This window comes from Alosa sapidissima, chromosome 3 (genome assembly GCF_018492685.1).
Source record: "Alosa sapidissima isolate fAloSap1 chromosome 3, fAloSap1.pri, whole genome shotgun sequence".
NCBI classification, from domain to species: Eukaryota; Metazoa; Chordata; class Actinopteri; order Clupeiformes; family Clupeidae; genus Alosa; species Alosa sapidissima.
The window spans coordinates 8,446,933-8,462,644 of NC_055959.1; positions in this window are offsets into that span (position 1 = coordinate 8,446,933).

A 15,712-nucleotide genomic window follows, 5' to 3' on the forward strand; every position below is an offset into this window, starting at 1 on the left:
GTGTTTGTTGGTGATGCGTTCACCCATTTAGTAGTTGAATCAGTTTTTTATCTCCAATGGTAACAGAACTGGGGTGACGGGTGGATGGGTGTTTTTGAAAAAAAAAAATGTGGGAAAAAAAATCTACCAGAGGGATATTAACTCACTTCAAAGGCCGTTATCAGGGGAGGTAGTCTGCACTGTGGGGTCATTTCTGAGCATTTACTGTAATTTGCCAAAACTAGACACTACAAAACTGTTTTCCAGCATATTCTTTGTGTAGGGCAGAGAGGATTATATGTGTCCTCCATGGGTGCTCTGCTTAAACTCACAGCCATAGAAACTAACTGTGGGGGGGATCTGATCCTTCGTCCAGAGAGAGAAAGAGAGAGAGAGAGAGAGAGAGAGAGAGAGAGAGAGAGCAATGTTTGTTAGCATCATGTGAACAGAGTCTGAACTGGACCGATTGGACTTTCATGTCTTTCATGTTCCGAAGCCTGACGGAGACTGTTCAACCAGAGGGAGGTTCTTGTGTCTCCCAAGTTTCCCCTTATCCTTGTTCCCTAAAACAACACAATGATTTATATTCTATATCAAGTTAATAAACAACTTTGCAGAATTAAATACACTTAATCAGAGTAATAAAGGCATTGTAAAATCTTTAACCACTGCTCAGTTCATGCCAGTATGCCATGTACCGCTACAGAATTAGCCATAAGCTTTTTGTATTCTTTTAAATGTGAATAGAAAACAATGGTAATTACTGTAGCGCTTTTAGGTTGCTAGGTCAGTATCATAACTCCAAGGGCTTCATCATTTATGAACAAAATACATAACCATTCAAGGGCTTTTTAATTAGCTATGATGTACAGCAACATATTATGAGAGTGAAAGTATATTTGCCCGAGAAAATATTTTAAATAGCAAAAAAAAAAAAAAAAATCCCTCTTCACATAGTTTTATTCATGTATGCAGAAGATAGGCTTCATCATGACACGTGCATAAATTAATACTCCCACATCGTTTTTGCTGCCCCATCAGTAGAGTATTCCCTCACCTGTCCCTCACTTGTGCAGCTGCAGCGGCCAAATGAAGCCATACTCATTCAGTGGGGTCGCCATCTTCCTGTGGAACACTCATGCTTGCGTTCATCCGTATCTCCTGTGAGGTGAAGGCGACCGTGCCTGTCATTGAGATACACCCACGGTTGCCATGCATGTCACCCTCCATTGGCTTTTCAGAACTCTTTCTGTTGCTTCCTGTTCTTCTCATGGGTCCAACGCACACTCTGAATCAAACGGAATGTCTTATTCATGAGACATGCCCATACACAGGTGCGTTTTTTTCTTCTTCTTTCATTGGTGAAAACACTGTAAATGTTTCTTTGTTTTTTGGTTTGTTTATTTGTTTGTTTGTTTTTTCGGTTGTCTGGTGGACATGTGTTGTTTTTTGGAGTCGTGTTCTGAAGAAGTGGAGCGCGTTTGAAATGACTTCCCGTCAGGGAGGCATTCATCTGCATCGGATCAGGCGCTCTCCCTTCCTGACTGCATTCAGAGTGCCCAGTGCCTGAGCCCAGTGTCCTTCCCGGTGCCCCCCACCAGAGATGGGCACCTAGCACCCATTCCCTGACCCAAAACCCAACACCTAAACACACACACACACACACAAACGCACACACACGCACACACACACACACACACACACACACACACACAGATACACACCAACCATCACTGCTTTAACAGGACTGTTAATTACTTTCCACCATCCACACCATGATATAGACCTGAGACTACACAAAACGTTCAGGTCTAAATGCATCATTGTGTATGTGACCCCCCCCCCCCCCCCCAACACCCCCCTTTTCCCTAATGCAGCAGTTTCAGCTTGATTCATGCTGTAAAGAAAAAGCACACCTTTTCAATAGTTGAGACAATTAAAGATCATAACCAGAGAGTATTTAAAACAAACTTAGAAATAAAATCCAGTTTTAAAAGTGCCCATGGGGCTTGGCTGTGTCTATAATTTTTCAGCTGTGTGTCTCTCCAATAGTGTGCCACCAGTGTACAATATAACATGTCTCTGCTGGAAGTAAAAGCAGTGTTTTCACACATGGCACATCAAAGACAAGGAATTCAGACGAACGACTGGACCACTCTGCGTGAACATAGCAGTGTATGTGATTTTTCATATCAATGATATCCCATGATAGATAAATGGATACATTGGTACTTTAGGAAATGTAAAAGTGTTTAAAAAAACATCCTCTTAAGAATTGTATGAAATGTTCATATATTTTTTATATATTTTGAGCATGTACACCATGTTCATTGTACAGTGTATCGAGAGGCACTTATTCAGAAAGGCTTTTTTGTAAAACAGAATTTGATATAATGAGGCTCTTGATCTCTTGGGCACCAGAACATAAACACATGCTAAATAAACCACATGATGTTTCATGCTAGCAAGAAGAGTAATGGGTCCTTGAACTGGCATGCAACAATAAGGCAGGGCATGACTGGTTCCCTTACCCATAAAACTCAAATGGTTTACTGAGACAGTATATCTCGGCACACCAGTGACGAACCCTGCATGTAAGTGGGCACCATAAACTGATATCTGAATGCATAAAAAGTTATTTGATGTTGGGCTTCGAGAGCTTCTTAAGCTTTCAGGGGTGATTAATGTCATTGTTCATGTAAAAACGACAGCTTCAATAACATTTGCATTGCTCTCCTCAGTCAGAGTAGGTAAATATGCACTGCAGTAGCCCCGCATGACCCGAGGAAGTTGTGGATCTTGAGTACCAGAGTTGTGCCCCCTCCCCTTCCCACAACCATCCTCATCATCCTCTCTTCAAAATATGGGTGGTGCTCAGGTAGGTCGATTATCTCGTCGGCCATGTTTAATCGTCTCTGACAAGAGGAGCAGGAGCGAGCGAGCCATCCGGTTTTTCCGCTGGAGCCCCTGTGGAAAGGACAGGAATTTAATATGCCAGGGAGAGGGTGGCTTAGCGAGCGGCGGCTCAGGCTATAAAATCAATGCAGTACCTGTCTCTAATGCACAAGCTCCTGCACATGGTGCCTGCTTCTCTAGTCTGGATAGGGCCCCCACACACACACACACTTGATTCATTGAGAGAAATGAGACATACCGTATGGGACAAAGAGAGAGAGAGAGAAAAGAGAAAGTGCAAGAGATAGAGAGAGGCTGAGGGTCTAGGGCTGAACAGAAGGAAAACGCAGAACATGTCCGCCACCGCGTGAATGGCGGTGGAGAAGAAGAGAGAGGGAGCATGAGCTCGAGGGAAAGGAGCGAGAGAAAGAAAGGGAGATGTGAGACAAGGGTGAAGGAGAAAAATGTGAATGCGAAATGGAGGATAGAGGGAATCAAAGAGGGTTTAGAGCAGAGATGAACAGATTTAGAAAGTGGGAGAGGAGAAGGAGGGAGAGATTGCAGACAGGTGAGCCGTCTGAATGGCGGCGCTCGGTCAGTTAACATAATCCCTCCAACCCCCACCCCTCCTCACCGAGGAGCCTGTCTCCTTACAGCACGCGACGGACATGCTCAATGAAGCAATCGACCTGTCCCTTCGGGCGCTCTTCCTCCATTCACTGCTGTTACTTCCTCCTGTTCTCCCTCCCTCCCCTCTGTTCACCCCACCCTCCACACACACACACATGCGCGTAACAGAGACGTTACCTGCTGCATGGTTCTCTAGAGTCTGTTTTTCACTCATCGTGAAACTGAGAAGGACTGAAACAGGTGTTGGGATGGGTTGTTTGTGTGTTCACACATGTGTGTACAGTATGTGTGTGTGTGTATATGTGTGTTTTTTTTGCGTGTTTATGTGTGTGTTTTGCATGTTTATGGAGATGGAAAGAAAGCATGTGTGTGTGTGTGTTTTGCGTGTTTATGTCTGTATGAATTTCTGTGTCTGTGTATCTGTGTGCGGTTAGGATGAAGGGAGGGGGGGGGGGTATCCATCCAGGACAGCCTGCCCCCAGCGAGTCCCCTCTCCGTGGGCTACGGTTTTGGAGGAGAGGGGGGGCCCTGGTGAGCAGCCTGCTCCCGGCTGGCTGGCTGTCTGGCTGGGAAGGACGCCGGAGAAGGAGGCAGCGGCTGTGGCTGTGGCTGCCTGCCGGCGTAGGCGCTATCGACTGGGTGTCTTTGGGAGATCAGGAGGGATCTGAGTCATCCCCTCACAGCACAAGACAGCTGAGCCGTGCACGGATTACTAACACAACCATTGCTATTCTCCTCTGGAGCGCAGACGCCGCTGAGCAGAGCTGGATAACAATCACAGAAAGGTCATGTTTTTTAGCCAGAGACGCACACAGACACTCTCTCACACACACACATAGACACACACATTCATACACACACACACACACTCTCTCTCTCTCTCTCCCTCACACACACACACACATTTAAAGTATATATACACAGTCACACATATGCCCACATACACATACACATATACAGATGCACACACACACACACACGCAGACACTATTTCTCCTTCCAGTCACATTTTCCTGCTCCTTTAAGACCTCAAACAACATCTGTTGCCAACAAACTTGATGAATATGTTTGTGTGTGTGTCTGTACAGTATGTCTGTGTGTTTGCATTCCAAAACCAATTTTCATCATCAAGCGTGCCTATCAAATGTGAGATGAAAATGAAAGCAACTTCTTTGGAGTAAGACATTTTTTTCCATGAAGTGGGCTTTTTTAAAATGGGATTTGATGAGTCAAACGACTCAGTCAGTTATCTGTAGGAGCAAAGCACCGGTGGCTACGATGCTTCCGCTCTTCCTCCTGTGCGTGTGCTAGCAGAGACAGACAGGAAGACAGGCAAGCATGCAGACAGACAGGCAGGCATGCAGACAGACAGGCAGGCATTTTCACTGTAATGGTTTGTTAATCTGCACTAGCCACATCTGTTGCACCAAGGCTGCTTCTTCACCCGCATCCTCAGTGGAAAGGGACTGCTTATAGGGGGTCTGAACATCTTAGAGACCACACGAACACGCGCATACGCACACACTTCTCACACTCATATATTGGGTATATTAAAGCCTGTGACACCTGCACATACATGCACATACATACCAGTCCATCTCAAGTTTAAGGAAACACACACACACACACTCCGACACACAACGTGAGTTTCATGTCAATGTCACCAGTCATCGCGTCAGTGCAGACTTCCTCTATCTGCCTCTCTTTATCGCTGCAAATTAGCACACCTTTATCGCCCACCAGAGACAATGCAGACCTTCCCAAGCCTCGCCAGATTTTAATCGCTGCTGCTGTGTCAACGCTTTTAAATTGCCCCGTTTTTTTCCACTGCTAGAACTAGGGGAAAAGCGCCTTATCTTCCATGCAACGAGGACATATTAGAGTGAGGCAGGCAGGGTTGGATACGGGGAGGGGGGGCGGGTTGGGGGGCAAGTCTGTTTCAAATCCTCACGGTGCGTTTTTCGACAGGCCAGTGATGGGTGTGTGGGTGCGAGTGGGTTTGTGTGTGGGTGGGGTGGGGGTCAGATGGGTCAGTGCTACTCATCATCGGCTCATATCGCTGCTGCAAGGACAGCCAGTGTGCCACAACAAACAGCAGCTGAGGGGATTTGAGCGTCGGGCCTCTGGGGGTCTGGTGTGTCCAGAACGCGGTAGATCCGTGTGTCAGAGAGCCAATGTTTTCACCTTGGAGAATGGAGAGTTTAGGGGAGTGTCTCTGTCTTTCTTTCCCACATTTTCTCTTTTTTCTCTCTCTCCTCTCACTCTCTCTCACACTGCCCTCTCTCTTTCTCTCTCTTTCACTTCCACTTTCACTCCTCCATCTCAGTTTCTTCTCTTTCTCCATCCCCCCTCTCTCTCTCTCTCTCTCTCTGAGTCTGTCTCCATCTTTCTTTCTCCCTGCTTTACATAAGGGCTTTCGTACCACAGCATGCACACACCACTGATGCTCTCTCCTTGTCAGCCGAGCCTGTTGTGTCTGTCTGTCTGTCTGTCTGTCTGTCGGCACCGGCAATGATCCCTCACTCCTCCGGCTGTGCCTGATGTGCTCACCGCTCCATCTCCCTTACCTTCATTCAGTCATCACACTTTTTTCAGTGGCGGAGGAGTAGGTATTTTATTCCCTCTGTCTCTTTCTCTCTCTTTTATTTTTCCTTTCTCCTCTTCCACACATCATTTCTCGACTTTTATTTATTTATTCATTCGGCTCTATTTGACAGGCGTGCGGGGAAACAGCTGAACATGAATTCATTTAAATAGGCTTCTTCCAGTACGAGGGAAACATTCTAAGCAGCTATTCATAACGACCAGAATAATTTCATTCACACTCGGCTTCAATTGCCATGTGGGAAGATAAGGGGCCAGGGAAATGGCAGAGGCAATTGGTGTAAACAGATAATGACTGAGGCATGGGTTTGTGAGCCGCTTAGCATACACTACAGCCGGGGCGCCACGGCAACGCAGCAAAGCGCAGCACAGCCCAGCACACTTACAAGGGTAATGTAAAAATAACAGAGGAGATGCAGGAGCCCAAATAATCACACACACACTCACACAAACAAAAATACTAAAAATATAGCAGCAAGCGGGTGTGGCTAATACAATGTACATAGACACTTTCAACTGCATAAACAAACAGGTACATTCCTAAGGCATCTCCGGTGGTACAGATAGCAACATTGAGCTAATGGAGACTTGGGACAAGCAAAAATGTAAAAGAGAAATTTTAGAGTCCAAAGAGTAAAGTGTGATTAATTTTCATTTCAAAGTTTCTGCGTGAACGTTTCAACCGGAAACCCTCTAGGAACAGATTGAAATATCTATACAAAAGTTGTGTGTCTTGGTGAGTTACACACCAACTTTGGAGTGTGTAGCTGAAACTATATGCCAACCAGGAGACTAAGTGACATAAGGGGGCGCTATGGAGTCCCTAGGCCACACCCGGGGCCAAGCCTTTGTCCATGACAGCTTTATCAGACATCTGTTGTGTGTGGCAAATTTGATGAGTTTTTACTCATGTGAGCCAACTCAAAAAAGGCATAGTGCGGCAGGAAACTGGCAACTATAATAATCCTTACAGAAACAATAGGGCTTTGCACCTGCATCTCTAGTGCTTGGGCCCTAACAAGCACAAACACACACACGCACGCACGCACACACACACACACACACACACACACACACATTTTCCAAGCACAGACACACACACACAGATTAACATACAAAAAATACCAAGGCAAGCCTAGCACAAACGCACACACACAAGCGCGCACACACACACACACACATACGCATAGACACATAGGCACAGACAAACACACACTTTAGGGAGCATTGACACATTTGTAAAATTCATAGAAAGAGTAGAAGAGAAAAAGAAATCTGCACTGCCAATTAAAGGATTCAAAAGAAAAGGGAGGTGGAAGAAATGCTCCTGTCCCCAGGAACAAATGCTTGGACAAAATGTATTGACACGCACCCGCCCTGCCTGAAAAGCACTCACTCTTTCACTCGCTCTCCTGTGCTGCTCCCTTGATATAGCAGCTACGGCTGTGACAGTGACTGCTCAGGCCAGGCAGCATCAGACATGACTTCTGCTGCATATGATATACAAATGTAAGGCATAAATGGTAAAGTAAAATGTTATTAAAGACTAAAGACTATTAAGACTAAAGACTATTATTTTTCATTCCTTTGAAAATAGTTAGGCCTTCAGAGAAGGCCCTGACGGTCCGCCACTGGTGTGAACGTATGTCTCATAGCTCATCTCGGCTTGTCCCCTGCACTCCGAAATATGGCGCTAGTTAGCCGATGCTACCAACAGGTTTTCAAAGGGGGTGCCTCGGACATTGGCCTAGCAATGCAAATAAATCACTGTTTTACACCATTTACGAGGCTCAAAGTAGCTCCACACTTCATTGGTAGACTTCCGAGGGCCCTGACATTTAAAACGAGACATTGACAACTTTGAAAAAGCACTGGTAGTTTATTTACAAGACGATTTATACAGACAGTACCTTCAGGAAGTTTACCGTTCGCCTCCATCTTGAATTTATTTAAGATAAATCGAGCAACGAGTATGAATGAACAGGTATGATAAGGGATCAGATTCCAAAAAGAATTCCGTGGAAATGCATGGATTCCAGTTGCTGCTACTCCGCTGGTGGGAAATCGCATGGGACTCATGAGTTGTAGCGGCGTAGCGTGCAGAGGGAATTTGAAAGACAACCGATTATCCCGCTCCTCGGACTGAGCACTGCCAACGGTGAGAGTTAAATGGTAAAGTTATTATTACAAATTCGTTTAATCTGACTCCATTTAATTAATAATTTGTATCCCCATTCAATTACTAAGTAACTAGTTTATCAGCTATGGCAAAGCATGGCATGGCATACTACGAGAATTAGAGATATACGATTGGTGAGCAGGTTAACAATTTATTTAGGCACCAAAAGGGTAAATGTCAATAGTTTTTTTTTTTTTAAAGTATATTTTTTGGCCTTTTTATGCCTTTAATGATAGTGACAGTGGAGAGTGACAGGAAGCTAATGGGAGAGAGAGCAGGGGTGGGATCTGGACAGGACCACGGGGCGGGAATCGTACCTGGGTCGCCGGCGTACGGTGCAGGTGCCCCAGCCAGTTGCGCCACAGCTGGGGCCGTCAATATCAATAGTTGAATGTAAAAATAAACTCACATGGTCTACTGTGACAAAGTAAAGTAACAAAGTAGCCAACAGTAACAAAGGAAGCTTACCCAAAAGCACAGAGGCAAACTTAACCAGTTAACATAAGCATTAACAGATACACCAGATATAACAATACAAACCCGAATATTAAAATATAAGATAGAGAATGAATGAGAGAAAGGGATTTTAGTAGGCCCTATGTAAACAAATAACAGGCCATTAATGATGGCAATCATTTGGTTGGCTTTGACAACCAAAATCTCATGCCTGGTTGCCAAGCTGATAACCGCTTTTAAAAGTTAATGTTGAGCCCTGGTATAGTGTTTTTGATTGACAGATTGTTTATAGCTTAAACATATAGTTGACAGATCGTTCAAGCTTAAACATATAGTTGACAGATCGTTCAAGCTTAAACATATAGTTGACAGATCGTTTATAGCTTAAACATATAGTTGACAGATCGTTCAAGCTTAAACATATAGTTGACAGATCGTTTATAGCTTAAACATATAGTTGACAGATCGTTCAAGCTTAAACATAGGCTATAGTTGACAGATCGTTCAAGCTTAAACATATACAGTAGTTGACAGATCGTTCAAGCTTAAACATATAGTTGACAGATCGTTTATAGCTTAAAAATAGTTGATTGCCGGTGAGTGGCCATGTGGCAAACGGGATTTTTTGACTGTTGTCTTTGACGTCAAAAACACACGGGCGTACACCTTGTTATGTGCAGCAGCGTGTGGTCAATTGGAAGGCTTGACGAGTCCTCACAAGGTAGGAAAATTCGACCAGTTGAAGGCCCCCCCCCCCCCCCACACACACACACACACACACACAAACACACTTCTACCCAAAGCAATGGCTCTCAGTAGATATTGCCGCATTTCCTGATTAGCCCCTGAGCAGTTGGCATTCATTATGCTGTGATTAAGAGGAACCAGACTGACAGAAACGAATGCCAGGGCCTCCGAGCAACATTTGTCAGCACAGCGTAGAGGGTGCTTTTTTGTTCATGAAACACAAATTTGTGGGGGGAAACAAATTCCTATTAATTCTGATTCTTTGAGGACAATTTTGAGCCCATCTTCTGTTCCAGAACACTGGCACAGGAATTTTGATGGGTTGTGGAATACATGAATTTGAAACTGCCCAACTAGCTGCCATGTCTGGAATTTCTATCACAAGTATTGAGAGGTCTGCAACCAAAGAGTCCACAGAACTCAAGAACATGTTAAAAGTACTATCTTGGTTGGAGGGTGTTTAATTAGAGTGGAATTGCTCTTTATCCTAATGGTCCACAGAAAAAAAAGATAAAAGTGATTTAGCTGCAACATCAATGGGCCTCGGAAGTCTGACTGACACACACACAGTCACACATTCGTTCTACTGCCATGGAAGTCCAAGTTTGTATGGTGCAGTGCATTGTAATGGATTTTGACCAAGGAAAGTGCATAAACAACGCATCTGCACACTGATGATTGTGCCGCAATCTGCCTCCACCTGGTTCTGTCTTCACATTCAGCTGCATCCCATGTGTGGCTCATCACTTTCAGTTCATTCCTCCCATCCCAGGTTGCTTTGTTTTGCGCTTCCCAGGTGGTGCCCATCTTAAGAGCAACCTTTGGTATACGGTTCTAGACAAATAGATACTTTATTGATCCCCAAGGGGAAATTCAAGGATCTGATTCACTCTGAGGACGAGGCTTTAGAATGGACCAGACGACCAAAATGGCCAAGTGTCAGTGTTTGATCTCCAGCACCACTCCAAGCGCTTTGAGAAACCCAACTTTTCAGGAGTTGTATGTGTGGAAAGTTGTGGATATCGGTGGGGTTGAACTGTGATGTGATGTGAGCATCTGGCTGTGGGGAAACCAGGACAGCGAGTGGGTGGGGTGGGCCGGGGTGTGAGCCCTGGCTGTCTCCACCCACCCAGTGATGCCTCAGCCTGGCAAGCTGTCTGCGTGCCACAGCAGATGACACAGACACCTGGGCTCAGGGCCCCATTGCAGGGCACCCAGGGATCAGCTGCTTCTTATTAGCCTGGAAATATATGTGTGTGTGTCTGTGTGTGTGTGTGTGTGTAAGAGAGAGAGAGAGAGAGAGAGAGAGAGTGTGTGCGTGTGCGTGTGTAATACTTTGGGTTAACTTGTGTTATGTATGTATGTGTATGTATGACTTGGGGGTGTGGAGAGAATGTCCATGTGTCTGTCTTAGGTGTGTGTTTGTTCATGTGTCTTTATAACATGAACTCTCTGGCAGATGTAATTCCTTAAGTTAATCTCTTTCCCTCTCCCTCTCTCTCTGTGTATGCCTGCATGCCTTTTTGCGTGTGTTTGTCTCTGCATGGGTTTGTTTGTATCAGAGTGGATATGCATGTATGTATGTACTGTATGCATGTGTGTTTATTATTTGCATGCATTTGTATTGCTGGGAGTAGAAAGGGGATGGGGGGTTGGGGGTGTAGTCCTTTAGGAGTGCTGTCTGTCTGCCTGTCAGTGCTCATTATCTATCCCCAGTCCCCATAGCAATCCGTCCTGCCACTTAACAAGGCTTACTGTGCCACACAAACAAGCCAAGGTCTCATACGCAGGAAGGATACAGAAAAAACACAGAGCACAAACATCTGGCTAGTTTTCACTGAACCGTGGGGGGATAGACATAGACTGCTCACTTTGATATCCCAATTACCATCTTTAGCATCCCCCCTAACATTAGGCTTTTTCCTTAAAATTACTTTGACTGCATTGGGAAAATGCAGTCAAAGTTTTTAACTTTAAATAGCGATGTCTTGTGTATTCATTTAAGTGTTCTTCTTTGCCATCTTCCTGTAATTAAGTTATTTAATCTATAATTAAATGTCTGATGTCTGCGCTATGAATCTATACAAACTAAAGGGCAAATTCCTTTAGATGCATTTAAATGTACATGTAGACACTTTCAAAACACAATTTTATTAGTGAAATACAGTTATTTAAAATATACTGGTGCACCTGATATTTTGTAGCATACTGTATATATCATCTGGCATCAATGGAGACTGTAAAATGTACACAGCTCACAATCGCATAAAACACATTGAAATATTTTTTTTATTTGCTGAAAAATACGTCTCTGAGCCCTGTTGCCGCTGGCAACTGAAGAGTAATATAAGACGTGATGTTCAGAAACAGCAAAATACTGGAGCGTTGTTGGAAAACATTCCCATTATTTTAACTACGTTTGCACAATGTGTCTATTGTTCCTGTAATGGATACTCTATACTTCAGCACTACTTCAGCATGTTCACGTACCTATGTTGGGATGTTCATGCATGCACATTGCTTACTTCCCAGCACAAAATTGATGAGGACAAAAGTAATCTAAGAGGAAGTGTTTCCCTCTGTGGTGACTAAAACAGAAAAATCACTTCACACACAGACCACTCTATGGTCGCTCCCATGGTGTCTGTAGGGTATATATTTTTTCTTACAGATTTATTTTTTCAGTAATTTTGTATCAACGATTCCCCGGGATACTGAAAGACCAAGGTGCATGGAGCCCCACATGGATGAAATGGAACCATTGTTTTTCGTTTTGAATATCTCAAGAACCGTATAGGGCCTAGAAGGATCACATTTTTTTGTATGTTGGTCTTAAGGGGCCATGTCAACCTATCCCATAACCACTCATTTGATGTGTAGCGTCACCTAATTAAAATTGAAAAAGCAAAAATTAGATGTAATCGCAGGTATCTCTGGCTGACATGGTCAAAAATGCATAAAATCAAAGGTGTTGGATCAGACCCTGTGAATGCATGCCAAGTTGTGGGGAATTCTGTTCCTGGGGGACCATAATAAATGAATATATGTGTACATTTAGACCCAAGTAGTCAGCGAGCAGAAGTGGTAAAATATAATATAGATTAGTTGTTTACAATATTGAACCAACTTGTATGTAAATCCAAACAGTTCTGCAACACTGCCTATTTAAGCTATGCCAGTTTAAATTATATGAATCCTCTAACACAATAAGCAAGGTGCAAAGACAATAAGCAAGGTGGTTCAATGAGTAGGCCTATTGTGTAATATTGTTGAAGTAGGTCTACTCTTTTTTTTAGCTAGGTGGTCCGTGTTTTTTTTATTGGTTAAGTGGTCCTTGGTCTGAAAAAGTTTGAGAAACACTGAGCTAGAGCCATGTTTCCTATGGGAACTGTTCCATCATAGACTGTGCTCAGTTTTACAGAGCAGACAGAACAACTACTGCATACTACAGTCACATTGCCCACTAGAATGGGGGAGTTGGTATTCGATTAATCTGGGTAGCCTACCCAGAAGTTCGCATCAGTATTCGATAAAAATCATCCATGAAGAAGGCGGCTAAATAATCCATCCATTGCATTGACTTCTCAGCTGTTGTACTTGACTGCTGTTTGTTTGCATTTATGTAAGTTTACAATGCATCATGATCAATGAGTCAAATCTAAGACATTTTATCCTTTATTCATTACAATAATTAGCCTAGAAATCTAGACGCACCCTAGCGGCAGCCCGGGCTAATCTAGCAACTCTCCGTTGGTTTACGAGCTGGAAAAATTAAACTTCGATTGAGCCAATCACATCGTGTATAGAGACGTTAGGCGGGCTTAACATAATGATTGATGGCAGAGTTGCAACAGTTTGGCTTGAATTCCCTGCTACTTGAAAACAAAGAAGATGGATGTTGCTGTTGGCGAACAGCATGACACGAGTTAAAGGAGAATTCCGGTGTGATATTGACCTAAAGTCTGTTGAAACATGATACCCAGTGTGAAGTGAACGTATGTCTCATAGTTCATCTCGGCTTGTCCCCTGCACTCCGAAATCTGGCGCTAGTTAGCCGATGCTACCAACAGGTTTTCAAAGGCGGTGCCTCGGACATCGGCCTAGCAATGCAAATAAATCACTGTTTTACACCATTTACGAGGCTCAAAGTAGCTCCACACTTCATTGGTAGACTTCCGAGGGCCCTGACATTTAAAATGAGACATTGACAACTTTGAAAAAGCACTGGTAGTTTATTTACAAGACGATTTATACAGACAGTACCTTCAGAAAGTTTACCGTTCGCCTCCATCTTGAATTTAATTAAGATAAATCGAGCGACGAGTATGAATGAACAGGTATGATAAGAGATCAGATTCCAAAAATAATTCCGTGGAAATGCATGGATTCCAGTTGCTGCTACTCCGCTGGTGGGAAATCGCATGGGACTCATGAGTTGTAGTGGCGTAGCGTGCAGAGGGAATTTGAAAGACAACCGATTATCCCGCTCCTCGGACTGAGCACTACCAACGGTGATGTTATTATGACAAATTCGTTTAATCTGACTCCATTTAATTAATAATTTGTATCACCATTCAATTACTAAGTAACTAGTTTATCAGCTATGGCAAAGCATGGCATGGCATACTACGAGAATTAGAGATATACGATTGGTGAGCAGGTTAAAGGAGAATTCCGGTGTGATATTGACCTAAAGTGTATCGAAACATGATACCGAGTGTGAACGTATGTCTCATAGCCCATCTCGGCTTGTCCCCTGCACTCCAAAATCTGGCGCTAGTTAGCCGATGCTACCAACATCTTTTTCAATAGTGGTGCTTCGGCATCGGGCTAGCCATGCAAATAAATCACTGTTTTACACCCATTTACGAGGCTCAATGTATCTCCACACTTCATTGGTAGACTTCCGAGGGCCCTGACATTTAAAACGAGACATTGAGAACTTTGAAAAAGCACTGGTAGTTTACTTACAAGACGATTTATACAGACAGTATCTTCACGAAGTTTAGCGTTTGCAGCCATCTTGAATTTAGTCACGATAAGTCGAGCAACGAGTAAGAATGAACAGGTATGATAAGGGATCAGATTCCAAAAATAATTCAGTGGAAATGCATGGATTCCAGTTTCTTCAGTAGCAGCAACTGGAATCCATGCATTTCCACTGAATTATTTTTGGAATCTGATCCCTTATCATACCTGTTCATTCTTACTCGTTGCTCGACTTATCGTGACTAAATTCAAGATGGCTGCAAACGTTAAACTTCGTGAAGATACTGTCTGTATAAATCGTCTTGTAAGTAAACTACCAGTGCTTTTTCAAAGTTCTCAATGTCTCGTTTTAAATGTCAGGGCCCTAGGAAGTCTACCAATGAAGTGTGGAGATACATTGAGCCTCGTAAATGGGTGTAAAACAGTGATTTATTTGCATGGCTAGCCCGATGCCGAAGCACCACTACTGAAAAAGTTGTTGGTAGCATCGGCTAACTAGCGCCAGATTTTGGAGTGCAGGGGACAAGTCGAGATGGGCTATGAGACATACGTTCACACTCGGTATCATGTTTCAATACACTTTAGGTCAATATCACACCGGAATTCTCCTTTAACAATTTATTTAGGCACCAAAAGGGTAAATGTCAATGGCCTTTTTATGCCTTTAATGATAGTGACAGTGGAGAGTGACAGGAAGCTAATGGGAGAGAGAGCAGGGGTGGGATCTGGACAGGACCACGGGGCGGGAATCGTACCCGGGTCGCCGGCGCACGGTGCAGGTGCCCCAGCCTGTTGCGCCACAGCTGGGGCCGTCAATATCAATAGTTGAATGTAAAAATAAACTCACATGGTCTACTGTGACAAAGTAAAGTAACAAAGTAGCCAACAGTAACAAAGGAAGCTTACCCAAAAGCACAGAGGCAAACTTAACCAGTTAACAAGCATTAACAGATACACCAGATATAAACCCGAATATTAAAATATAAGATAGAGAATGAATGAGAGAAAGGGATTTTAGTAGGCTCTATGTAAACAAATAACATTGCCATTCATGATTGCAATCATTTGGTTGGCTTTGACAACCAAAATCTCATGCCTGGTTGCCAAGCGGATAACCGCTTTTAAAAGTTAATGTTGAGCCCTGGTATAGTGTTTTTGATTGACAGATTGTTTATATCCAGCCCAGCAATATAGCCTAATGCAACTCAGGCTTGGGCAGAGACTGAAAACATG